A 27,819-nucleotide genomic window follows, 5' to 3' on the forward strand; every position below is an offset into this window, starting at 1 on the left:
TGTTAATATGTTAAATAATATGTATGTATGACCCAATTTGTATATATGTCCATCTTCATTTTAATTCATAGTTTATATGACCCAATATGTATATATGGTCATTTTTATTTGTTGTATTATTTTTCTTATTTCATAGTTTCTCATTATTATTTTTTTTTTTAACTATGATCTTATTTTTTATTTATTAATCTGTGTGAATCTGTGCTATCCTGTTTTTTCACCTAACCCTGTTGCTGTTTGAATAACGGAATTTCCCCACGGGGATTAATACAGGGCCATCTTATCTATATGTAATGTGTGTGAGAAGAAGGAGTAGGTTATGACTTCAAACTGTAGGCTATTTTATTTTGGCTATTTATTTTGGCAGGTGCCATTGCCCCAGCACTGGACAAGGATGTAACAGAAGCTGTGCCAAAAGCAACCGTTTCGTCTCATGTGTGATGAGGATACCAACAGAAGCACAGAGAAGGAGTTTGCGATATTGGTCAGAGTGTTTGAGGAGGACACGCTGGTCACCAAGTTCCTTCATATGCCAGTGCGCTTATTTACATACCTGACCAAAGTGCTAAGGTAATTGTAAAATCATAGGCCTAACTGTCCAGCATTTCTTAAATAGGCTACTGTCTCAAGAGGCTGACCACTAACCAGTGATGTTGTACTTTGATTTACAGTGAGAGAAACATCGACTGGAACACCTAGTCGCCTTCAACAGTGACAACGCCAGTGTTATGAAAGGCAGACATAACTCTGTTGCCAGTCGCATCAAAGAGCTGCAGCTAGGCGTTGTCAATATACGCTGCATTTGCCATCTAGTCCAGCTGGCAACTGGATGTGGAATCAAAGCGCTCCACCAGCCCATTGAAGAGGTTCTGCAGGCCATATACAGTCACTTTTACATCCGGTAGGCTAAGCATATTGATATATTGATATGTATCACAATACACTTAGGGTAGTAGTCTCTGTGACACATTTTGACAGATATTGGATGTAATAATAATAATCAACCCCCCCTCTTTATTTATTTTTTTATAAACCTTAGTGCCAAGCGATGTGAGCTCTACAAAGAGTTTGTTGAGTTCACAGATACAGACACTCTGAAGCTTCTCAGGTACTGCACAATAAGGTGGCTAAGCCTGCTGACCTACATCAACCGAGTCCTGAATCAGTGGAATGCACTGCTGGCATATTTTGAGAGTCACGAGGATGTGGAGAAGCCTGGGAAAGTGAGGATGCTGCCAGGCCACTTGTCCAGCAAGGAGACAAAGTTCTTCTTCCTCTCCCACGCTCTGAAACCACTGGTGGATTTCAATGTTGCCTTTCAGGTGAGCATAGATAATGTACACATATTTACAGCATTAGGGTCTCCATGTTCAATTATTATCATTACCAACTCAAGGACCCCTCTTGCTAATGGCATCATGGCTGAGGGGGTGATGGTGGCTGCACAAGGAAATGTGCAGCCTTGTACCGCAATATCTAGGAAGGTTTCTCCCTGCCCACCTCATTGCAGATGTGCCTCTCAAGGAAATCCAGTTCCAGGACACCAGCCTGCAGTTTCCTGATGAAGATCTCTTTATTGGGGATCAGGCACAGACCTTCCTGGAGGATACCAAAGACGAGCTGCCTGTCGCAAGGATGCTTCAGTAAGCTAAGTGTCCAAAAAACAACTGCAATCCTATCATTAGATTACAGTAGATTAGATTTCCTTCATTGTCAATGTACTGAAACAACAAAATTAAGACATCCCGGAGCTCCAATATTAAAATAGATACTAATATAAACAATGGGGGCTCAATATACTATTATATGACAGAAATACTTACACGCACACACACACACACACACACACACACACACACACCACACACACACACACACACACACACACACACACACACACACACACACACACACACACACACACACACACACACACACACACACACACACACACATAAAATCACTAGGTAACTGAATCATATTGTAATTGTGCATCTGATCATGTCATAGGGCAGTGAGAGGCTTCTTTGTAGCTGTGACTCTTGTGTTTCCCCTGGACAACATCGTCCTACAAAATCTGATCGTGTTGGACCCAGAGTCACGGCATAAGTTCACCCCAAGCTCAGGTGCAGTAGTGAAACTTTTATTTAGTGTGCTTTTATAAAAAAAAGTTTAAAAAAAAGGAAAGGATGGAAGGTTCAAGAACCTAGCACAGTTGATGATGGCACTTTTGTGCATTCCACACAACAATGCCTCATCAGAGAGGGTGTTCAGCAAGGTGAGGAAGATAGTGACAGAAAACAGAACGAGAATGGACAACTCTACCCTCTGCTCACTCCTTTCCTGTAAAATAAATTATACAGGTCCAGCCCACACATACGCTCCATCGAGGATGGTGCTAGAGGCAGCAAGGCATTGCACTTACAACTACAATAAGCATGTGTAGATGCTTATTGTAGTTGTAAGTGCTATAAGCAATTAACATTTGAAGTTAAAATCATAAGAACATCGACATTTACGATTGGTAGAAGACAGGAAACAAACTACAGTCTCCAGTTCCTTTTTAATGTCAAGTTATCTGCTAGGTTAGGACGGTTAGGGTTGGGGTTAGAAAAACAATTTAGCCATTTGAGTATAAGAAAAGCCTTTTTGAAATTACTTGACATTTTGAAAATGACATTTTGACATTTCTTGAATCTAGATGAATTTCATTTTGCTTTTTGTAGATGGCCCATTCAATAAAATGTTTTAACATATAAATCCTGTTGCAGTGTGCTTTTTATTCTTTTCATATTTAAAAGTCAGTAGAATGCAGGAAAATGTCTCAACCCGCCGCCATGGGGCACGGGGGTGCCGCCGGGCGGTGGTTTTGAAATGCTCCCTATTTCTGAGGTCTCAAGGTTGGCAAGTATGCCTCTCCCCCCTTCTGCCTGTATGTGCTCCCTGCCTTGCTGTCCTCTGGCAGGTACTGGGTGTCCCAAACCCAAACCACTCCCTCGACCCTACCCCTCCGTGACGGAGTGAACTCCGTCTGTAGCCACACTCGCAGCTCAAAGAGGCTCCCTCCTGTCAGATGGAGGGAGTAAATCAGGTATGAAAATCACTCACCTTTCGGCGAAATTTGCCGTTTTGAATCCAAAATAGGTCGTTTGTGTGATTCATGTAGATCTGCAATAAAATATTTTTGGGGTATGGGGGGGTCTGGGACCCGGAGTAATCTGCGGCCGCGAGCTGGTAGTGTGCCATCATGACATGCATGGTGTTCTTTTTTTATATATTATAATGTGTGCTCGAGTCTTCCTGCCTGTCGGCTCTGCTGCTCCGCGATGATGGTCTAGCTTCAGCAGCCACATTACCTACGGGTGTGTTCGTTAATATTAACTGTGCGGTCCGGAGTCACTGTGGCACAGACTGGACCGCTGGTGAACAGCTGTTATAACGGGCCGTTCAGGTGTTCAGAGCAGAGCTCCCTGTCGGAGCGCAGAGTGTGATGTGCACTGAAAAGTTTTTCTGTCGCAATATTATCGTTGAGCTAGCTAGCTAGCATACATTGTCACTATCTGCTAACGTTAGCTTTAGCCTTCGTTTTCCAATAGTTTTTTTTTCATAGGCGATAAACGGAGGTGGTATAAGTATAGATCTTGTACTTGAGTAAAAGTACAGTAGAAGTACTCAGATCTTGTACTTGATTAAAAGCAGAAATACTCAGATGTTGTACTTGAGTAAAAGTAGAAGTACTCAGATCTTGTACTTGATTAAAAGTAGAAATACTCAGATCTTGTACTTGAGTAAAAGTAGAAGTACAAGAGTGTAGGAAGGAATACTCTGTTACAGTAAAAGTACTGCATTCAAAATGTTCCTCAAGTAAAAGTAGAAAAGTATTCTCATCAAAATATAGTAGCGACAGTAGAAGTAGTCGTTGTGCAGATTGGTCCATTTCAGAATAATATATATGATATGTTTTATAATTAAAGTGTTCTCAAAGCTGGTAAAGGTGCAGCTAGTTTGAATGATATTGTATACTGCAGGGTAGCTTGTGGATTTACTCCAGGTGGAACGAAAGTCTGATTTAACACTTGGTTATATTTCACATCATTCATCCAGATCTGTGAAGTAATTAAAGGGATTAAATACATATAGTAGAGTAGAAGTACACCATGTACCTCTGAACTGTAGAGGAGAAGAAGAACAAAGTAGCAAAACATTGACATACTTAAATAAAGTACAAGTATCTAAAAATTGTACCCAAGTATAGTACTTGTTGAGTTTATGAACTTAGTTACTTTACACCAGTGGCTATACAGATAGAAAGACTAAGCCATGCTCAACAGTGCTGCCAGAATTATAAACTGACTGCTACACAATTAAAATAAATGCTTTTATATATTTCTATTAGATGTGACTCTTTGGCGTTTCTGTTATTATTAACACTGCTGCTTTAGTTGTTCTGACTGCTAAAATCATCTGTTATTCCTCATTTCAAAGCCGATATTCCGTGGGGTCGGGGGGCTCGGATCCTTGTCACCTTTTTCATACCTGATGAGTTTGCATCCCTGTATATTGAAATAAATAAGAAACAATAACTTGTTGTTTTTAGCATAGTATTTTTGTAGGATACAGTTACGTCACATTGTGGTTTTTATGAGAAGTTTTGAGAACTGATTGTTACCATTGCATTGCATTGTGAATTTCATGGTATTTGTCATTAACTAAGAATTGTACTTAATTATATTTCAAGGGAAAAATTATATTACATACAGTAACGTTAAGGGAAAGTAAAAAGAGGTTTTTATAAGTTTGTCAGTCAGAAGGAAGCTGTTCATGTTTAAGCAAGACAGAGGTGCTGTACGATGCTTGCTCAAGCCCTGTCACACTGTTGGATAACAAGAGGTCAAGTGTGATTGATTAGAGAAGCTTGTGGACAAGAGCAGCTGCAGGGCAGAGTGAGGAAGAGAGAGACAGGAGAATTAAGATGTTTTGAAGAGTCTAGAGAGAGTACATGTTATATAAAGTTAACTGCTATTCTGGAAAATGTTCCTATGTTTTACTGTTTTTTGAGTAAAATAAAAATATATATTTACTAGATATAAGAACAACATGCTTATCTAGGTTAACAGAAAGTTGCTACAGTATTAACGAGTTTCAGCTGCAACTATCCTATCTTTGTTCTAAAGAGAACATACGTTGCATTTACAATGTATACCACTAAAGATCGTTTTGTATTAATAGGGCGTGTCTGTCATAAACATTCGTGCTTAGATGGAATAAAGTGTTGAGATGTTCTCAAGAGTGGGAGTTTTCACAATGCTTTTTAGTTTTTATTGAAACAATTAAGTGATAAGGAAAGAAAACTGTTCCGTGATGATTTCTATAGGTTTTAGCTTTATTAATGAAGATTACATTTTGTGTGGAAACTTTTCCACCAATAATCCTTTAAGTGTTCCAAAATATATTCATTAACTGTAATCAGATTACTTGTTTTTCAAATATAGTGCTGAATACAGTTAGTTTTGTATACCGTTACAACCGGAGATGGCGAAAGTGCTCATTATCCGGGAAATCACCGAGCTGGATCAGTTTGAGGAATGAAACATCAAAATCAACATAAGGTAGGCCTAACTGAATAGCTACACACTGGAATTAACACACTAAGAACACCCATGATAAGCTTGGACAAAAACTACTCACCTGCTGAATATGAAAAACTGGACCTGAAATGTTTCAAACAGGGAACATAAATCACAAGACTTTGAAAAGGATATTGACCCTGAAAATAATTTCTACAATAACATCCATAACCAATGTGAATACTACACAGAAGATCAACTCAAAATAAATGGAATAATGGATGGATCAATCAATATTACATTTTAATAACAGAAGCCTCATTTCAAATGTATCAAAGATCAAATACGGTTTAAGGCAATTGGAGAAACAAGTTACAGCCCTAGCAATATCAGAGACCTGGCTTAGTGAGGAGCAAGCTGACATGGTTGAAATCGAGGGATACAACATGTTTTTTACTAATAGGACACATTCTAAAGGTGGGGGGACTGCAATTTATATTAACAAAAGTTACAAAAGTAGATCTGTCAGTAATATGTCTTTCGCTATAGACAACATTATGGAATGCATAACAGTAGAAATTGAAATTAAAACATCTAAAAACCTTCTGATAAGCTGCGTGTATAGAAAACCAGGATCATGTATTGAAACTAGAAGCGCATTCACACTGCGGTACTTTTCCCACAAAGGTTCATGCGAACTTAGTTCATGCAAACTCTTTAGTTCGCATGAACTAAGTACAGATCGTGTTCACACCGGAAAAAGTCCCTGGGGGTAGATTAGGCAAATGAAGCCGCTGACGTCACTTCTTCTGCTTTGGGTTTACTGGCAGGCCGCAAACCACTTCACGGCGTATACTGCCGCCCAAAGTCCCCGGCCGGAAGTCCCCGGAGTTGGGGACTGTCTTCAGTAGAAGCTGCTGGAAGCCTTCCGAGTAATCTCCACCGCTCCCATGTTTTATTTTGTGTTGCCATAAGTTAGTCTCTCTGCGTTTCTGCTGCGGGCTAATGCTAATAATGCTAATGCGAGGATAATAAAATGGCGGCTTCACAACACTTTTTGGGTTTTACGGGGCGTGGTTTGCAATCCGCCCAGCCAATCAGAAATATAGCTCTTTTCTCACAAAAGAGCCGCTCGAAAGTCCCTGCTCTCTAGCAGGGACTTTCGAGGGGGTAAAAAGGTTCGCATGAACTAATTTTAGTACCGGCTCTTTTTGGTGGGAACGCGATCATGAATTGTTGTGGGAAAAGTACCGCAGTGTGAATGCGCCTTAGGGCTGTCAGTCGATTAAAATATTTAATCGCGATTAATCGCATGATTGTCCATAGTTAATCGCGATTAATCGCAAATTAATCGTACATTTTGTATCTGTTCTAAATGTACCGTAGAGGAATATTTTTCAAGTTTTTAATACTCTTATCAACATATGAGTGGACAAATATGCTTTATGCTAATGTTTATTATAATTTCAACAATGACAAATATTCTCATGAATATTAAACACAACAACCTCTGAACATTACAAATATTCGCCTCAATTCAACCTGGAACCTCTCTCATTCAATAATACAATACAAATGGTGTGTGTGTGTGGTGTGGTGGTGTGTGTGTGTGTGTGTGTGTGTGTGTGTGTGTGTGTGTGTGTGTGTGTGTGGTGTGTGTGTGTGTTTGTGTGTGTGTGTGTGTGTGTTGTGTGTGTGGTGTGTGTGTGATGGAGCTATGTGCAACTCAAGGCATATATATGCTCGAACGGGAGCTGCCTGGACGCTGCAATCATGTTGCGCACACTATCCGTGCTGAGTGTGCTGACTTTTCGTACAATGTCCCACTGTCTGGCTTCCTGCATATAGTCAAGTGCTCGGCGCATGTGTGGATAAAGCGCTCCTCTGTTTTCATTTAAACAGCTCCTTATATCCGTTAGCGCAGCTAGCTAGCACCAGATGCTAACAACAACAATGCACATAAGGTCTCTCTCTCGCTCGCTCGGGCCACACATACACACATCCTCCCTTCACCAACACGATTTTTAATCTATTGATTCGTGTTCACCAACACGATTTGCCCCTTTTTTTCGTGTTGCACAGCATGATTTTAAAAGCAATGTATTTCTACTACTGCCTGCAGCACGTCTTTTTCTCCGGTCGGGTCGTGGGAGACCGGAAGCTGTGTGGTTCATAAAAATGTTCTTACTCAATATCAAGCCACATTTATTGCTTTTATTTTAAATCGTATAATTTCGGACTTTTGTTGCTGTCTGTGAGGAAAATAAATGGGGCTCAGACTATAAATGGGGCTCAGAGCCTCAGAATACGGAAATCTGTATTTTTAAATATTTTTTTCCTTCTAATTCGTTATTCTTTCAAATAACACACTGTTATTTACTCACCATAACACACAATTATCCTTGCTTTTATTTATTGGTTAATTCCCATAATCTCGGGCTTTTTCAGGAACTGAATTTCAAAATAAAAATAACCGGAAACAGACGTAGGCCTATAAGGGACATTTCGAGCATCATTGCGATTGCAACATTTCTGAGTTTAGGATGGCCGAGACACTACCTACCCATAATCCCCAGCTATCGTTTAGGACTACAGTCCCCGTAAGGTTACGCAGGCGTCAAACAGCTGTGTGAAATGGAACGAAACACGCCAGACTATCCAAAACTGGAATCGAACGCCCCCCCCAGAACTACACATGCTGGCTATTGTTTTTTCGCAAAATGTTCTATGGGACGTCTCTACTGAACGTTTTCGTTTTTCCCACAATTAGAAATTGCCAGTATTAAACACATTGGTGTTATCAAATGTAAAACATATAATTAATAAATGGGTGAAAATCGCTTGTGTCCATAATGCGCAGCATTAATATATACCACATGACAGCTCATTGGGTACTTTGTAATTCTACTCCACGACAATTCAGAGGTTAACCTGGTATTTTTACTCCACTGCATTTATTTGAGTTACTTTGCAGATTCTGATTAATTATGTGAAATATAAACCAACCCTTAAATCAGACTTTAGTTACACGTGACCTGAGTAAAATTCAGGTAAAGTGATTGTCAAGTGCCAACAATCAGGAGAGATATTTGGATAGTTGGTGCTTGAGAAGACTAAACATGTATCTGCAATTGACATGAATGGAAACGAGTAATAAAGTATATTCATTACTCGTTATTCTCTACTAATAGTTCATTAAGACTGTATATTATGGCTATTTTGCACATCCCTTTCAAGATTTCAAAGGTTTATTGACATATCATATACACAACTACGGTGTAGTTATGCAATGAATGAAAAACTTGGGTCACAGGTTCCTCAAACAGTGCATTACAAGACATCTATCAATATGTGTGTACCTCCACCATTAAACATATTCATATTCTGCACATTTCTTATTCTATCTACATACATAATAGTATAATTCATATGTATAATATTAGTTAAAATAAGTGCTTCAACATAGTTAACATTGCAGGAAAGCAATATATTAGACGTTAAGTACTTTGTCAGGCTTAATATTTATCTGTAGATAGATACCCCCAAAGTGTTTTTCTTATTTAAAAGAAGACCTTAATCTGTTATTTAATGTTTAAATAAAGGTTAATTCGTTTTTTCTGTTTTGCACCTCCTCCTATTAATATCTTTGTACATCCTGCACTAAACTGTTTTATTGTAGAGATCACTTATAGTATCTTCTTGATTTTTTATATTCTATATTTCTATCACAGACCTTCTACTTTCCCCCTATGAAAGTATGTACTCTTCATATTTTTATTGAAATATTCAAATAATATTTGATGAAAAAAATATTAAGAGTACATTATTGTTTTTATGTGATATATTATAACTAGGGCTGTCAGTCGATTAAAATATGTAATCGCGATTAATCGCATGATTGTCCATAGTTAATCGTGATTAATCGCAAATTACACATTTTTGATCTGTTCTAAATGTACCTTAGAGGAATATTTTTCAAGTTTTTAATACTCTTATCAACATATGAGTGGACAAATATGCTGTATGCAAATGTTTATTATCATTTGAACGATGACAAATATTCTCATGAATATTAAACACAACAACCTGGAACCTCTCTCATTCAATAATACAATAGTGTGTGAGTGTGTGTGTGTGTGTGTGTGTGTGTGTGTGTGTGTGTGTGTGTGTGTGTGTGTGTGTGTGTGTGTTGTGTGTGTGTGGTGTGTGTGTGTGTGTGTTGGTGTGTGTGTGTGTGTTGTGGAAATTGATGTGAGATATTGTACCGAAGAAGTGTGTTACATTTGAAATGGCAGAAAGTCTTGTTGCAATTTCCAGACATTAAAAGAGGTCCCTTTGACTTTCTCTGGTAATTATCAATAGTAGCAGTTAAGTGAATACTGTTCAAACAATACCTGTGTTTGTGTTTTATAGTGATTTCTCTGTTTTATCCTTTCATAAATGTGAGGACTAAAATGGCGATAGACAAAGGGCTGTTAAGAGTAAACTGGGTTTTATTGCTATGTGGGGGAGGTGAAGATATGCAGGACAGGGTACTTGGTGGGGAAAGACTATATTCTGCTTAAGATCTCAAGCATTTTCATGTTTCAGGGAAGTCTACATATCTTTATACAACAGTATATGTGTGGGTTTATACATTCCTGTGTGTTAATAGTTGAAGGAACAAAAGGTACATTTTTCCTCTCAAATATAGAGAGGTTTTTTATAGATTCCTGAAACAATGTTCCCTTTTTCTTAAAAGTAGATAAGCGCAATAGTCTTTTTCTCTGACTTTTTACCTGTTTATCAAAAGAGTGTTTTAAGCTATTTGTGAAGAAGAAAGATGCAGAATTAATGGTGATTTCTGTTTTGAGTGTAAAGATTATCCCAGAGTGTTTTTCTGGGTTAAACCATCGATAGGCTTTGCAAATTGGGAGGGACATTTCCCCTGAATTTAATGAGGTGCATCCTGCAGGCCTTCCCAACACCTGTGGCTTTCAAAGCTGCCCGCGCTAATTCCCTGTGAGACAGAGTGTTGGTATCTCCCAAATGAAACTCCACCCCTTTGTTGGTTTTGGGACGTGCAACGTGTTGTTTCGTCCTCTCTCCACGCGCCGCCCGGACCGGGAGGTCGGGGCAGCCTGTGAACAAGGCCAGGAGTAGGCATACTCCTGACATTACTCATATGATATGGCTTTGTATGGTAATGTATTATATGGTATTGCATTATTACCGTTTATGATTAAAACAGATTTTTGTTTAACCCTCGTCCTGGTTGTTTTGAGTGTTTCTTCTTTTAAAGCAAGCTCATTAGGAACGGCGTGGAGAAAAGTAGTCCAAAAACTCCTTCAGTGTGTGTGTGTGTGTGTGTGTGTGTGTGTGTGTGTGTGTGTGTGTGTGTGTGTGTGTGGATCGTTGGAGCTATGTGCAACTCAAGGCATATGCTCGAACGGGAGCTGCATGGACGCTGCAATCATGTTGCGCACTGAGTGTGCTGACTTTTCGTACCATGTCCCACTGTCTGGCTGCCTGCATAAAGGCAAATGCTCGGCGCAGTTGTGTGGATAGAGCGCTCCTCTGTTTTCATTTAAACAGCTCCTTATATCCGTTAGCGCAGCTAGCTAGCACCAGATGCTAACAACAACAATGCAAGTAAGGTCTCTCTCTCGCTCGCTCGGGCCACACACACACGTCCTCCCGATGGCCAGTCGGTGAGCGTGGAAGTGTGGTCTGCTGCAAGCAGGCAGCAGGAGCGGGGCTGTCAGCATCGGCTTGTAGATGGTATTTTAAACTCGATGCGCTCTGAAACTACGGGGCGGCCGAGGAAAAAAAATACACATGCATTAATCGCGTTAAAATAATTAGTGGCGTTAATTTTTTTTTGCGTTAACTTGACAGCCCTAATTATAACACATAAAAACAATAATTCAATAACGTGCTTTAACCACTAGGCGGTGCACACAAGGTACACACAGCCATAATAACTTTGTATTATTAGTGTAGGACACGTTTTATTCATGCTTTCACATAATTTTACAGCATATTGCTATACTATTTCAGATTCAGTATTTACATTCTTACATTCAAAGAAAATCAGTAATATCTTTAAAAACTACAGTCCTTTTATATCAGCTGTGCACCGTTATGGTGTAAATATAAATATATATCTGTGAATTAGATCAAATGTAAAAGTCAGCCGAATTAGTGTTGATACTGCCAGGAGACGTATTGTGTGAAGAGAAATTGAAGATGTTGTTTAATTGTTGAATATATTTATGATCCACGTCAAGTATTCAGTTTCGTCGGCATTTTCTCAGTTTTTCCAAAGGTCTTCTCATCAGGGCTCTATAAATTAAATAAAGAACTACGGCAGATCTGTCATATACAATGCAGCCGAACCGTGTATTACAATTACGTTATGTGATGACTTTCAAAGAGAAAAGCAAGAACACTCGGAATTAAGTATTATTTTATTATTTTAAAATGTTTTCCGGATTTCATATCATATAGACACCAAATCCCAGCATGCATTGCAGCTAAAACATCCAATAAGCGAGCTTAAAACCATAGCTGAGGATCTTGGGTAATCGCTCGAAATGCCTACGTCTGTTTCCGGTTATTTTTATTTTGAAATTCAGTTCCTGGCGGACGCCAAAAAAGCCCGAGATTATGGAATTAAACCAATAAATAAAAGCAAGGATAATTGGTGAGTAAATAACAGTGTGTTATTTTGAGAAGAATAACAAATTAGAAGGAAAAAAAGATTTAAAAAATACAGATTTCAGTATCCTGAGGCTCTGAGCCCCATTTATTTTCCTCACAGACGGCAACAAAAGTCCGAAATTATACGATTTCAAATAAAAGCAATAACTGTGGCGTGATATTGAGTAAGAACATGTTTTTATGAACCACACAGCTTCCGGTCTTCCTCGACCCGACCGGAGAAAAAGACGTGCTGCAGGCAGTAGAAATACATTGCTTTTAAAATCGTGCTGTGCAACATGAAAAAAAGGGGCAAATCGTGTTGGTGAACATGAATCAATAGATTAAAAATCGTGTTGGTGAACACGAAATGCCGTGAGACTGGGTTGGGTCCTCCCAATAGCCAGTCGGTGCCTGCTGGTGAGCGTGGACGTGTGGTCTGCTGCAAGCGGACGGCAGGAGCAGGGCTGTCAGCATCAGCTTGTAGATGGTATTTTAAACTCGATGCGCTCTGAAACTACGGGGCGGCCGAGTAAAAAAAAATACACATGCGTTAATTGCGTTATTAACGCGTTATTAACGCGTTATTAACGCGTTATTAACGCGTTAAATTGACAGCCCTAATTGAAACATTTGAGAAAAAGCTAGCTGAACTTTATAACTACACAAGCAGCAAGAAAATGCTCTTTGTATGTGGAGATTTTAACATTGATTTGCTTAACCCACAAGAACACAATGCAACTACAGAATTTATTAATTCTATGTATAGCAACAGTTTATATCCTACAATCACACGACCAACCAGAATAACATCACACAGTGCAACACTCATTGACAACATATTCACAAATATTATGGATAGGAAAGTAATAAGTGGAATATTAATAAATGACACAAGTGATCACCTGCCAGTCTTTGCAACAATACAGAACTGTACTAGGATCAAAAAAGACACCAGAAAAGTCACAATTACAAGACACAAAACACCAGAGTCTGTTCATTCTTTTAAAGAAGAATGATCTAAACAAGACTGGAACAAAGTGTATGTACCAGATGTAAATGAAGCATTTCTACATATTCTATCAGGGCTGTATGAAAAACATTGTCCTTGTGTAAAGAAAATAGTGAAACACCATGGATCACTAAGGGAATATTAAATGCATGTAAAATGAATTATATAAAGACTTCTTAAAGAATGGATCAGTAGAGGCTGAACAAAAATACAAGACATACAAAAACAAACTAAAAAAGATAATACGATGTAGCAAAATGGATCATTACAACAAATTATTATAACAAAAATAACATTAAAAACACATGGAATGTATTAAATACCATAATTAAAAAAGGAAATGGAAAGGCACAATACCCAAACAGTTTTCTGTCAAAAAACGATACAGTAGTTTATGACATGACCTCAGTTGCTGAAGATTTCAATAAGTACTTTGTCAATGTTGGTCCTTGTCTAGCTGGTGAAATTCCAAATACTGGTTGTAGTGATGGTGTTGAAAGTAAAGATATATATGTGACGGAAACTATATTCTTAAGAGGGACTGATGAAAATGAAATTATTGACACAGTTAAAAAACGTAAGAGTAAAAGGTCTACAGACTGCCATGATATTGACATGTATACAGTTAAAAACATTATTGAATGTATAGCCAAACCACTAACTCACATCTGTAATCAGTCAATACAAACCGGTGTATTTCCAAATAAAATGAAAACTGCTAAAGTCATACCAATACATAAATCTGGAGATAAACATGTACTGTCAAACTATACTGTAGACCAATTTCATTGCTCTCACAGTTTTCTAAAATACTGGAAAAAATGTACTATACAAGACTAAATGACTTCATCACCAAACATAACATACTCTATGAACAACAATATTGTTTCAGAGCAAACAGAACTACATAATTTGCAGTTATAGAATGTATGGAATACATTACTACGGCAATAGAAAAGAAAGAATATGCAATAGGGATATTTCTGGACATTAAAAAAGCATTTGACACGGTTGACCAAAAAACTACAGAGATATGGCATTAGAGGTGTTGCGCTATCATGGCTATCCAGCTACCTACATAACAGGGAACAGTACGTTGAACTACAAAGCCATACATCACAACTACTGCAGGTTACATGTGGGGTGCCTCAGGGCTCAGTCTTGGGGCCATTACTATGTATTCTGTATATTAACAATATATGTGAAGTATCAAAAACTATTAAAACCATTATTTTTGCAGACGACACAAGTCTACTCTGCTGTGGGGACAATTTAGAACAGCTATTGGTCACAATGGAGAAGGAACTGAGCAGGATGAAGATCTGGTTTGACCAAAATAAATTAACATTGAACGCAAGCAAAACCAAACTCATAATATTTGGGAATCGATCGACCAATACAGAGAAGAAACTCACTATAAATGGCGTCCAATTAGAAAGAGTATCGGAAATAAAATTCCTTGGAGTAATCATAGACAATAAATTAAGTTGGAAACCACATATAAGCTATATCAAAGCCAAAATATCCAAATCAATAGCAATTCTGAATAAAGCCAAATACCTAATTAATCAAGCTTCTTTGTTTATGCTGTACTGCTCCTTCATACTTCCATACATGATGTATTGTGTGGACGTTTGGGGTAACACATATAAAACAAATACACATCCTATCTTCATCCTGCAAAAAAGAGCCATACGAGTTATACATAAAACTACGTACAGAGAACCAACAAATAAATTATTCATCAAACTAAAAACACTAAAACTACAAGACCTGGTTGACTATAAAACTATTCAAATTATGTTCAAAGTTGCAAATCAACAATTACCTCATATCCAGGGACTTTTCACACAGAGAGAAAGCATGTACATGTTGAGAGGAAACTGCATTTTTTTTAAAAACACCCGTACGAACAAATGCCAAACTTCATTGCATCTCATCAAAAAGTGTTAGTCTGTGGAATAACTGTAATGATGCACTGAAATATTGTACAAGTCTATCTAAACTGAAAGTATTATTTAGGAGCCAAATCATTAATGGTTATGAGCAGGACCTTTAAAATCCCATTTGTTGTTATTTCTTGTAATTGTAAAAGTAATTTATTTCTGATTGTTTTGTAAAAAAACAAAAAGCAAACAAATTAACAAGACAAACATGTCGCTGATGACGATGACTTAATATTTTATTTATAAGAAAAATATATGCTAGAGGGGGTACTTTGTTATAATTATTAATTTGAGTGAGAAAAGAAAAAGAAAAAATATATATATATATATTATTGTTGTATGTTTTTGTTTCTGACATGTTCAATAAATTGACAAAAAAAAACGTAACCATGCTTGTAACACAACTTAGATAAACTATTTGAAAAAGAATAGAATAAGCAAGAAGATAAAAGATGAATCTATAGTGGTTAAGGAGGGTTTCCTTGTTTTGCTTATTAACTTAGAACTGAGGTAAAGAAGAATAGTGTTTTATGAAAACTGTCCTTCCTCATGATTTTTAAAGATAAATCATCAGTTTGTATGGACTTTGATGTACAAATATGATCATGGTGGAGAATGAAGACCTTTTTGGTTTCAAATTTAAGAAGATTTTAAAGATGATGTTTATTTTATTTTCCTGACTAGAATTTAAAACCAGGACGTCAACTAGACAAAAGAGATTTTACAATATAGTTTTACTACTTTTGATGAAGTAAAGAACAGACAAGAATAGTCAACTCTAATGTCTAACACTTAATGTGGAGAGTCCTGTATGGGTTGATGCGAGATGGAGTTCATGACTTTATGAGCTGTTCATGAGCACTCATGAAACATTCATGAACAACTTGTCATGTTCATGAACCAAAATTCTTAAAATGCTCATGAACCATTTTAAAGAGCAGTTCATGAAATGTTTATGAACATTGTTCATTCATATAAAGTTCCTGTTTTGCTCATGACAGACCTTTATGAGCAATTTATGAACTTATCATGATCCAGCCAATCACAACATTATAATTAAAACCCCAAAAAGTTTGCATGAGTATTTCATGAACTTTTCATGACTATGAGCATTTCATGAATTTTGGATGATTGTGGCAAGTTCAGAATATTTTTGAATATTCATGAGCATTTTATGAACTTTTGATAATCAGTGTGATGTTTTTAAAGACCTCTTGAATATTCATCTACTATTTGAACATTTCTTTCTTTTTTAAAACTTTTAATCTTAAAACAAAACAATAGTGAATTTGAAACTGAACATTATCTGTATTTATTTTTGGTGACATTCATATCATTTTATGGTTTATCTGTACTGTTTGAGAAGCAGTACGAGTAAGTAGCGCCAAGGTGGAACCTTTGGCAGGTGAGCGGTGACATCTGGGTTACCTGAGGGGGGACACTTCCGCCCCCTCCTCAGAAGCAATCCAGACGATCAACCGGATCCTGTGTATAATTATTGCTGCTCCACTTTTCTGTTTTCTACAGGTCAGTACATAATGAAAATGATCGAAGTTAACTTGTGTGAATTAGATATGATGTTGGAGATGTTTAGGAGAGTGTGTCAGAAGGTTTTGAGCATGTTTGACATAGTAACGGTATTTTAAAAATACTAAACTGTCGGCAACAATAGATGCCATTTTCGCGGGCTTCAGCCGCGCCTGGGTAAATGTGACCTGAGCGAAGGCTCGCAGGCAGGTTAGCGGCTGCGCACGGGTAATATGTTTTGTTTACCTGAGTGCAGTCTTGCAGGCACATTGCCTTGTTTTTTGTTCATTAACATTGACAGTGTATTTTTGTGATCTCCATAATATGTTATATTTGGTAAAGATAGACATATTGATAGAAAGTATTATTTGATAGCGTTATGTGTTTATAGATAACAACCTGTCCTTCACTGCAAACATAGCTGCTACAACCCGCTGCTGCAGATACACGCTTTACAACATCAGGAGGATGCGTCCCCAGCTGACCCAGAAAGCGACGCAGGTTCTGGTCCAGGCTCTCATCATCTCACGCCTGAACTACTGCAACTCCCTCCTGGCTGGTCTACCTGCATGTGCCATCCGACCTGCAGCTCATCCAGAATGCAGCGGCTCGTCTGGTCTTCAACCTTCCTAAATTATCCCACGCCACGCCGCTCCTCCGCTCCCTCCACTGGCTTCCGGTAACTGCTAGAATCCACTTCAAGACAATGGTACTTGCGTACCATGCTGCGAATGGATCTGGCCAGTCCTACATCCAGGACATGGTTAAACCGTACACCCCAGCACGTGCACTCCGCTCTGCATCAACCAAACGGCTCGCTGCACCCTCGCTGCGAAGGGGACCCAAGTTCCCATCAGCAAAAACACGTGGGTTTGCTATCCTGGCTCCAAGATGGTGGAATGAGCTCCCCATTGACATCAGGACAGCAGAAAGCTTACACACCTTCCGGGGCAGACTGAAAACTCATCTCTTTCGACTCCACTTCGAGCAATATAACTATTAACAAAGCACTTATGGACTGGCTTACCTAAAGCCAGTTGAGTAGCACTTGAAATGTTTTTGCTCTATTAAACCTGATGTACTTATATGATTCTGTTTTCTTTAAGTTTGTATTTTGTTGGTCGAACGCACTTATTGTAAGTCGCGTTGGATAAAAGCGTCAGCTAAATGCAATGTAATGTAATAATTTATATTGACTATGTTGAATTTCTCCTTGAGATACAGCAATTGACTGTGACAGACAGATAACTTAAATGGAGAAATGTGATGTTTGTAAAGTTCAACTATTTGAATGTAACTGTGTACTTTGAATTTTGAATAAGAAGCAATCCAGACGACCAACCGGATCCTGTGTATAATTATTGCTGCTGCACTTTTCTGTTTTCTACAGAAATCATTTATTGTTGCTGTGGTCCCCAAGCTTTTGGGACCCGTAACAACATTTTTTGTGCAGCTGAGTATCAAGAACTGTGCTTCAAATAGTGATAGGATTAATTGTAGTGCTCCACCTGTATCCATTTATGTTTGTTTGTTAATTTGAGTAAAGTTCCATTGTGATTGACATAATTGTTGTTTTCTATGGTTGCCAATTGACCCACAGTCAATGGTTCATGAACAGTTCATGAACAGTTCATAGCCAGCCATTGAATTATATTCAGTGACTGGGTATGAACTGTTCATGAACGGTTCATGAAGTTGTTATGAACAGTTCTTGATATGTTCATGAACAGTTCTTGATATGTTCTTGGTTGAATATCCCTACACACTCACTGAAAACTCCATTTCATGAATTGTTCATGAACCTGCCTAAAACCATATTCCATGAATTGTTCATGAACCATTCCAGCACAGGAGTTTCATGAGTAGTTCATGAACTGCCCTAGTGCCATTTAATGTTCATGTCACTTTCATGAACAGTTCATCAACTTTGTTATGAGCTGTTCATGAATATGGTTCACTAATATTTCATGAACTTTTCATGACAAGTTCATGAACAGTTCACTATCATCTCACTGGGGCAATGCCTCGGGGTTCCGGTGGGCATGTAAACAAATGCATAATGCTGCGCTATACTTTGTGGCCTCATCCAGTTGCATAGCGACACTTATTGTGTAGTTGTCATTTAATAAGCAGGTAGTCCTATCATTAGCTAGAACTAGCTGGATCTGATCGATATGGACATATATGCGAGTGAAGTCTAATCTGGCGGGAGAGAGAGATCAGCTGCTGCTGACGAGTGGAGACTCGACACGCAGCTCTGCATAACCACATGCAGCGGTGAGCGGAACAAAACACACACTTCAGGTTAGAATATCACACGTAGCTATTTTAATTACCTCTCAAACTACCTAAACTAGTTATAGATATGTTTAGTTTTACTGTCGGGTCACTCATTACTGGATCCGCGAGCTGCATGATACTGGCATAATAGATTGCCCAATCGGGCAACCAGCAGGTGAGGCTTCATTGCCCGAGCTAAATACTAGATGGCCCCGGGCCATCGGGCAGTCCTTAATGTCGAGCCCTGTCAGTCGAGTGCAATCCAGTGAGCCAGGGAGTTGGTTATTTTCTCAGACGTGGACTTACTTATCCTGGCCCTGAAACCAGTCATCTGGTTGAGTGTGGGTTGGGTCAGGGTGTGGTTCCTTGCACTCGGAGTCGGGCTAACGTCCACACTAGCTGCTACATGCTTTGCATTTAGGTGATACTTTAGGCTTGATGTGCTGCGGTGATATGCAAATCACAACTGTCGACGCTTCCATCCGTCCGTTTTTGAAAACAAAATGTCCCATCCACGGGGCCGACCAAAGCGGTCTCATCAGCTTGTTCGTTCATGTTTGACTATTGTTCACCATGGGTTGTTGTTGTTTGAAGTCCCATGCTGAAGTCATGAACGTTAGTTGGTGCTCAAGTATAATCGGTACGCCTGAAACTCATCCAGTGAGAAACGTTCCGCTGTGCAAATATAAGTGCGATTAAAATGCGTAATTAATTAATCTTAATTAACGCGTTAAAGTCCCGGCCCTAATATTCACACATGCACACACACAAACGCCTAAAAAACCCAATGACTGTCGATAAACTATACACAGTATGTTTACCTTTTTAAACTAGGCATAATGAGATGATAAGTCATCAAGTCACATGTCTTTGACAAAACACCTGCACCAAATTTCTAATCAATTACCAAATCATGAGGGACCTGACAGCCTATATAAGGTCCAGGCACACCTCTGATTTATAGTCTCAATATTGAGAATGAAGACCGCAATAGTGTGTGCCTTATGGCAGTGGCACGAGCAGAAAACTAAATCCCGTGAGGAAAGACGCCGTTCCCAGCGCTGGAAAGTGTTTGTTTACAAATGGTTGAAAAATAGCTGACTTTTTTAATTGGAATACAAACATTACCAACTACTTGTAGCAACCCCTGCGAAATGAACCATTGTAGACCATAGTAGACCATGGTCTACCATGGTAGAACATGGTTCATTTAACCATGGTATAACCATGGTTGACCATGGTAGACCATGGTTGGGATATAGACCATGGTTTCTTCCCCATGGTACTGTGACCATGGCAGGCTGACCATGGTGGACCATGGTTTCCGGAGTTGACATTGTGATCATAGTAGGCTGACCATGGTTGACCATGGTAGACCATGGTTTCTTCCCCATGGTACTGTGACCATCATGGTATTTTGTGGTCAACCATGGTATTACCATGGTTGGCAATGGAATACCATGGTGACCATGGTCAACCATGGTTACGTTTCGCAGGGGAAGACAATCATGACACATATAGGCCTAAGCCAGAGAGTCAGAGACAAAGCATGTTTGTCAAAGAGACAGTTTTGGATTATGTAGTTGTATTTATTCAAGAAGGGACCATGCACATTAGTTAACACGAGCACTTGAGACCATCAAATGTGCCAGATTTAGCCATGGCTTTATTCCTTATGACAGAATATGTATGTGCAGTTTAAATTGCGGTATAAAGGAGTTTAGTTTGCTGGATAAAGGTATTGACCTCTGTACATGTTATTCTTCCTGTAGGTTCAGCACCCACACTCTCAGTACAAACGTTTGAACAGCAGTGTCCCACTGCTTAAACTGTACTTCGAGGGTGATGGGTGCCTGCTGAAGGACTTCAGGATCCGCCGAGACTCCCTGGAGGCCTTGATGCGGTGTCTGGGGCCTGAGAGGAGACAGGCCTGGGGACACCACATGACTCTTGACGACCGTGTACTGGCTGGCACACGGTTTGTCATACAGTGTAGTGTCCCAGGCCTTTCAGGTACCCCTCTCCACGGTCCACAGACTGGTCCACCAGGGAGTGGAGGACATCGCTGCTCTCCGGCATTCCCTCATCAAGCTGCCTGCTGGTCCAGAGCTGGAGGAGGTCGGGCAGGGCTTCCAGCAGTTGGCCAACAGCCCAGCATTCAGTTCCTGTGTGGGTGCAATAGACGGGTGCCACATACGTATCAGGACCCCATCCGGACCCACTGGCCAGGATTATGTAAATAGGAAGCTCTTCCCATCCATACAGCTGCAGGTTGTATGCGATTGGAAGGGGAGATTCCTACAAACATTTGTAGGATTTCCGGGCTCAGTCCACGACACCCGTGTCATGAAGCACAGTGCCCTCTATAAAGAGGCTCTTTATCCTCCTCCAGGGTACTTCATTGTGGGGGATGGTGGCTACCCCTGCATTGTACACCCCATAATGATTGTAACCCCGTATCGGGAGCCACTACAGGGGAGGGTACAGAGCCGATTCAACGGCTGCCATGCAAAAGCACGCAGCATAATAGAGCGCGCTTTCGGGAAACTGAAGGCGCGATGGAGGTGCCTCCTGTCGAAGGCCTTGGAGGTCAACCATAACTTTGTCCCTGCTGTGTCCTACACAACATCTGCCTTACTGCAGGAGACATTCTTGAACTGTTGGAGGAGCAGGAGGAGGAGCAGGAGGGGGAGCAGGAGGGGGTAGAGAGGTCTCCACCTCGTCCTGTGAGGGGGGGTGAGGTGGACAGGGCCGGAGAGACAGACTGGCAGACCACATCTCGGCTCCTGACCACAACCCAGTCCAGCTGCAGGACCACGATTACTGCTGAGAGGATATATGTTTTTGGCCAGTTTTTTTGTTACCGCATTAGTTTTGTTGACAGGTTAAAAATGCATTTACTGGCCAGATGCATTACTCTGTTCTTTTTTTTGTGCCATTTATAAGCCTTATTTCCAATGTCACCTTGCTCACGTTTATTTAGAGCAAAGGACTTTACAGACACATGTCTTTATTACAAATTGTATGCGATGTGAAATAGGCCATCACAGAATTTCGTCTGAAAGTGTTACGTTTAGTGTTGAAATCGAGTCATGTTCAGTAATAAAATATTGGTATGCTTTGACTGAACTTTAAAAGAAAGAAGATACATGTGTTAGTAATTGTAGCTACTTATAGGGCTTGAGCATGCTGTAACTTGACTCGATTTATTAATAAAACATCCCTGATATTGCATTTGGATAATTTACACACGGTTGGTTTAGGCGCAGAATTATTTGAGGAGGAGATTTACAATTCAGAAATTAAAGTGGTCATTATGAGTTTCAGTATACCTTGGGTTGCACAATGAGTTTAAAAACATTGGCCTTATAGTCATGTCACAATCATAACATATTGAGCTTTATATAAAATAAAGATGTCCTTGTATATTTTCAGTAAACATGTGTTGGTTTTTTGTATTTCGAACTGTAAAGAAGGCTACTGATTTAACGTCAAACTTAATTTGTATTCCAAACTTAAATATTTTCATAAACTTCACACAAAACAATATAACAAATCCAAACCAAACGAAAAACAAAGAACGGAAACTATTCTTTTCGAACTAACGCTTCAAATAAGTCGAGGAATCTTTTGGAGCTTTCCTCGCTGGCTGCCTGCTGGCGGTTGAAGCGGTCCCCCTCGTTGGCCGCCTCCACCTCCAGGAACTGCAATAAACTGCGGTTTCTCTTTTTTCAGGGAGGGGGACCGGCAGAGGTGGATGGCTCAACATCCTTCTGGCTGTCCGGGCCAGACTTGGCGGCCTCCTCATCCACTGTGGCCTGGCTCTGGACAGCCTCAGTGGATGTTGAGCCACTGCCAGAAGCAACAGCAGCAGTGGCCGAGTCCATCAGGGTGGGAGGGTCGATGGATGGCCTCCCACCGATGGCCTCATGCATGGCCGTAAAATGTGGCTGCTGTGGCCTCTCCTCTGTCGGTCCCTGTCCCGGTTGGGGGGCATTTCAACTCCTACAAACACACAAACAAGAGGTAAAGTTATACATCAGCATGCTGAGCAGACACAACCATGGTTACAGACACACAAGAGTAAACGAAAAAAAAGACAACATAATTAGGCCTACCTTGTATTTTCGTTTCAAGTTGTCCCACTTTTTGCTGATCTGTGTGGGGCTTACAGAACCGAATAGCGCAAGGGCCTTTAGAACTTCCCTGCGTGATACAAGAGATGTTTCAAGCTGGTCAGCAATTAATAAAGTCTGCAGCAACAGGTGAATCTATCAAAGCAATCAATATTTAAACTCACAGGTTCAGCAGACAATATGAAAATACAAATTGTAACCACCAATACGTAAATGCTAATGATCATAACCAGGAAAATGTCACTCACTGCCAGGCTTTCTTGGCAGTGTGCCTTCGGCCTGTGAAAAGCTTGTCATTCTCGACCCTCACTTTAATGAGGGTCAGAGTTTCCTCCTATGTCCCTGTGAAAAGACAAAGTAAAAAGGTGTAGCTTAAAACTGTCGGAAGATTTACCGACTCTGTAATGAGCAATTGATTCTAGTGTATAACAACATAGCCCAAATCAAATGATAGTGCTGAATGCTAAACAAAGTTCGTGTTGATTTAATACTCTTAAAAGTAAATAAACGTTTGCCCTTTTAAACATCATAGCATGCTGTAGCAGGATTGGGTGTAGTTAAAATGTGGATACAAACATAAAGAATATCAGGTGAAATGTCAATAACGAATGCGGTTAGAAGGCTCTAACTGCATACAGACGTGCAGAGTTTGATCGCGCATTTCACTTCTTACATAACTAATGCAACGTATCATTGTTAACACTTACATTTGTGCATTGCTCCCGCCATGGATTTTAAATGAATCCAGCGGTGTGTCACGTCTCTTTTATACTCCACCGTTCCCGGAAATGCATCCGCGGAGGAGCCGTGGAGGAACCATCAGTGTATCCTCCTCGGTTATAGCTCCTCCGCCTCCTCGACGCTCGATGCTCGATGCTCGGTCCTCGTGTGCATTTAGAGAAATGAGATGTCCTTCAAAATGGCGCCCTGAAATTTATTTCCGGGTCACTACCGGAGGACCGAGGAGTCGAGCAGTCGAGGAGGGGAAATTTGAGTATTGAGAAGCGTCTTCTGTCACGTGATCTTCAAATTTCTCGCTGCAGAAAAAAAAAAACATGGCCGAACTTCGTTTTATTCTCGGTGGAAAATGCCTATTTTAAAGTTAGTTTGGCCATTAAAAGGTGTTTTGATGTCATTTGATGCGAGAAATATGAGTTGTTATTTCAGATTATGTGTGCAGTGGATGTACATGATCTTTAGTTTGCTAGTTATTACGAAGATTACTTCAGGAAATTGCGTCCAAAGAACGTTTTCATTGTTACCAAGGTGGTTGCTAGGGATGCTGCTATCGATATTATTTCTGTTATGTTGTGTAACTGTTTAATGGTGTTATCTTTATTGCTACTGCCTTCCCCGTCAATGTATAGTGTTGGTCCACGGCACAAACGTATTAGTTTAACAAAATCCGCATCTAAAGATACGTTATTTTCCCCCTGTGCAATTCCAGTCTCACATCTCACAGCACATCGTCATTAACAAATACCCGAAACAGACCAAAAACATTTAAAAAAAAAAAAAATAACACTTTATTCCGAGTGTGCTTGCTTTTCTCTTTGAAAGTCATCACATAACGGCATTGTAATACACAGTTCGGCTGCATTAAATATTACATATCTGCCGTAGTTCTCTATTTATAGAGCCCTGATGAGAAGACTTCTAGACAAACATGAAGAACTTCCGCCAACACTGAAAACGTGACGTAGATCAAAAATATATCAGCAATTAAACAACATCTTACATTTCTTTTCACACAATACGTCTCCTTGCAGTATCAACACTAATTCGGCTGACTTTTATATTTGATCCAATAGGTAGATAGGCTGTATTTACACCATAAAGGTGCACAGCTGATATAAAGGGACACCTAGTGGTTAAAGCATGTTATTGAATTTCATTATTTTTATTATTAGATATGAATAGGATCCCTATAAAGTATATTCATTTCTCGTTATTCTCTACTAATAGTTAATTAAAAACTGTATATAATGACTATTTTGCACATCCCCAAGATTTCAAGATTTTCTAAGATATCATATTCACAAACGGTGTAGTTATGAATTGAATGAAAAACTTGGGTCGCAGGTTCCTCAATAGTGCATTACAAGACATCTATCAATATGTGTGCATACCTCCAGCAATGTCAACTATGTTGAAGCACTTATTTTAACGGTACGTCCACACAGCAGCTTTTCAAAAATCTTGAAAATCTTGGAGCTGGGCGTGTCTGACAGCTTGGGGATTTTTTGCGAGCAATGCGACCAACAACCAATCACATGAATCTCTCGCCCCTGACATACAAAGCAAAAAACCCCAGGGATTTTATGCGAGCAATATATATATATATATATATATAAACTCCCCAAACAGGCGAAAACCTACCAGTTTCACCCACTGTCTCTGCTACATCCCCCATGCCTGGTTCCAATGGGCAGAGAAGCGTTGTGGACGTACCGTAACTGATATTATACATAATGTATTATACTCTTATAAGATGTATGTAGATATTTCATCTCCGGCCTTGTCAGGTATTGAACAATCAATAAATAAAGAACACAGACTTGTTTAATATAAAACACAGAATTTGTGTGATTATACGAAATGATGTAAATAAACACCACTGCATATTTACAACTATTACACATGCTGATGTAACGCAAATGTTTCCAACTTGGGATCAATAAAGTATATCATATCTTAAGATGATCAATACTGCTATATTTGCTATATTTGCAAAATGTGCCTCTGAACCTTGACAAGTGCATGCTTCAGGCTTATCAATTAATGTAATGTAATGTTATCAATTAACAACAGGAGGGGTCACAAACATAAGACCAGCTGTTAAAGAAAGCTCTTCTGACCTTAGCTGTCATGTGGGTATATATTAATGCCGCTCATTATGGGAACAAGCAATTTTCACCCATTTATTAATTATATGTTTTAAATTTGAGTGTTTCCTATCCCCTAAACCTCCAGGGATGTACACAGTTTAATACTGGCAACTTCTTATTATGGGAAAAACGAAAACGTCTTTTAAAACTACAACTCCCAGTAGAGACGTGCCATAGATAGAGAACATGTTGCGAAACACAATAGCCAACATGTGTAGTTCTGGGGACAGGGTGGGGGGGATGTGGTGGACCCGTTCAAATCCAGTTTTGGACAGTCTGCCGTTGTTCCATCCCATTTAAAGTGCTGTTCGACGCTCGGCGTAACCCTCGGAGCACACTCTTCAATCACAGAGCTTGAGGACTATCACGGGGTTTGTCAAGCGAAGTGGAGAGAATACTTACTTCCCGGTGTAATATTCTCTAAAGCAAATGAGCTGCTCCGACCCTCGGTCCTGACAGACTCCAACTTGTGTTTATTAATCAAACTAATAAATAAACACAAGGATAATCATGTGTTATTCTTGAGTAAATGGAGAATTGCACAGGGGAAAATAACGTAGGCTATCTATGCCATAATTTTAGATGCGGATTTTGCTAATACGTTTGCGCTGTGGACCAACACTATACATTGACGGGGAAGGGGGTAGCAATAAAGATAACACCATTAAACAGTTACACAACATAACATAAATAATATCGATAGCAGCGTCCCTAGCAACAAGTAACAAGTAGTTAATAATAATAAAAGACATTAAGAAAAAGGCATTTTAAACAGTCATTAAAAAGCAACACAATCTTCCTGCATTGCATTACTCTAAACGTGTAATAACGTGCTTTAACCAGTAGGTAGTTTGGGTTAAAAAGCTGTCAAGTTTACAGTGTTAACAAAATAAAATATACTGCTGTTTCTGGTTTAGTTTACGACGGATATATTTAGTTATTGTTTTGATATTTGTAAAGCGATGGAAAAAACCCACAGCAACACAGAAAAGATGGTCTTAACATGACCCAGCGGTCTAGTAGTTCATAAAAAACAATAATATCAAAACAAAATATTACTACTAACTTTATTGTGAAATTCAAACTGAACGTTAAATGAATAGTTTCCGGTCTATTCTGAGCCCGATCTCTGTAGATAAATAAAAATAAAGAACTACGACAGATGTGTAATATATTTAATGCACATTTTGCAAAATGAATCAAGTGCAAAGCAAGTAAAGCATGAGGTGTGGACGTCAGTGGTATCCAGAGATGTTCACAAGTCTTTTTTTGCAAGTCCAAGTCAAGTCTCAAGTCTTTGTGGGGTGAGACTTGATCAAGTCTCAAGTCTTTGGTCACGAGTCCAAGTCAAGTCTCAAGTCTCTAAAAAATAAAAGTCTCATGTCACTTCTGGTTGTAATAAGCCTTCTATTGTCTGCTGCTATCCAGTCTGTTAAGAATACTGCACAGCTATATCTAAGAAATTCAAAGCATTTACTGTGTTATTATCACTCCTATATCTATTAGCATACAGTATCAGTACTGATTAGTTGTTTGTTATATGATCACTTTAAACAGGCTATTGCAATGCAATATGAGGAAAAACATCACACTTTAGCTAAATGCAAACAACTTATAAGCAAAACACTTCAGAATCAGAAATCAGTATCACAAATACTTTATTAATCCCCCGCAGGGAAACTGTTAAATGTACTTAAAAGTAAACATTTGTTCTGTGCCATTTGCAACTAAAAAACTATTGCTGCAATATTATCTGAAATATACTGAACTGGTGATATTAAA

The 27,819-nt window shown here is 39.3% G+C and overlaps 1 pseudogene; it reads left to right on the forward strand.

Annotated features, from left to right (window-relative positions):
• The first annotated feature begins 20,381 nt into the window (after positions 1 to 20,381).
• Positions 20,382 to 21,719, forward strand: LOC139433872 (uncharacterized; annotated as a pseudogene).
• Positions 21,720 to 27,819: the final 6,100 nt, after the last annotated feature.

This window comes from Pseudochaenichthys georgianus, chromosome 5 (genome assembly GCF_902827115.2).
Source record: "Pseudochaenichthys georgianus chromosome 5, fPseGeo1.2, whole genome shotgun sequence".
NCBI lineage: Eukaryota > Metazoa > Chordata > Actinopteri > Perciformes > Channichthyidae > Pseudochaenichthys > Pseudochaenichthys georgianus.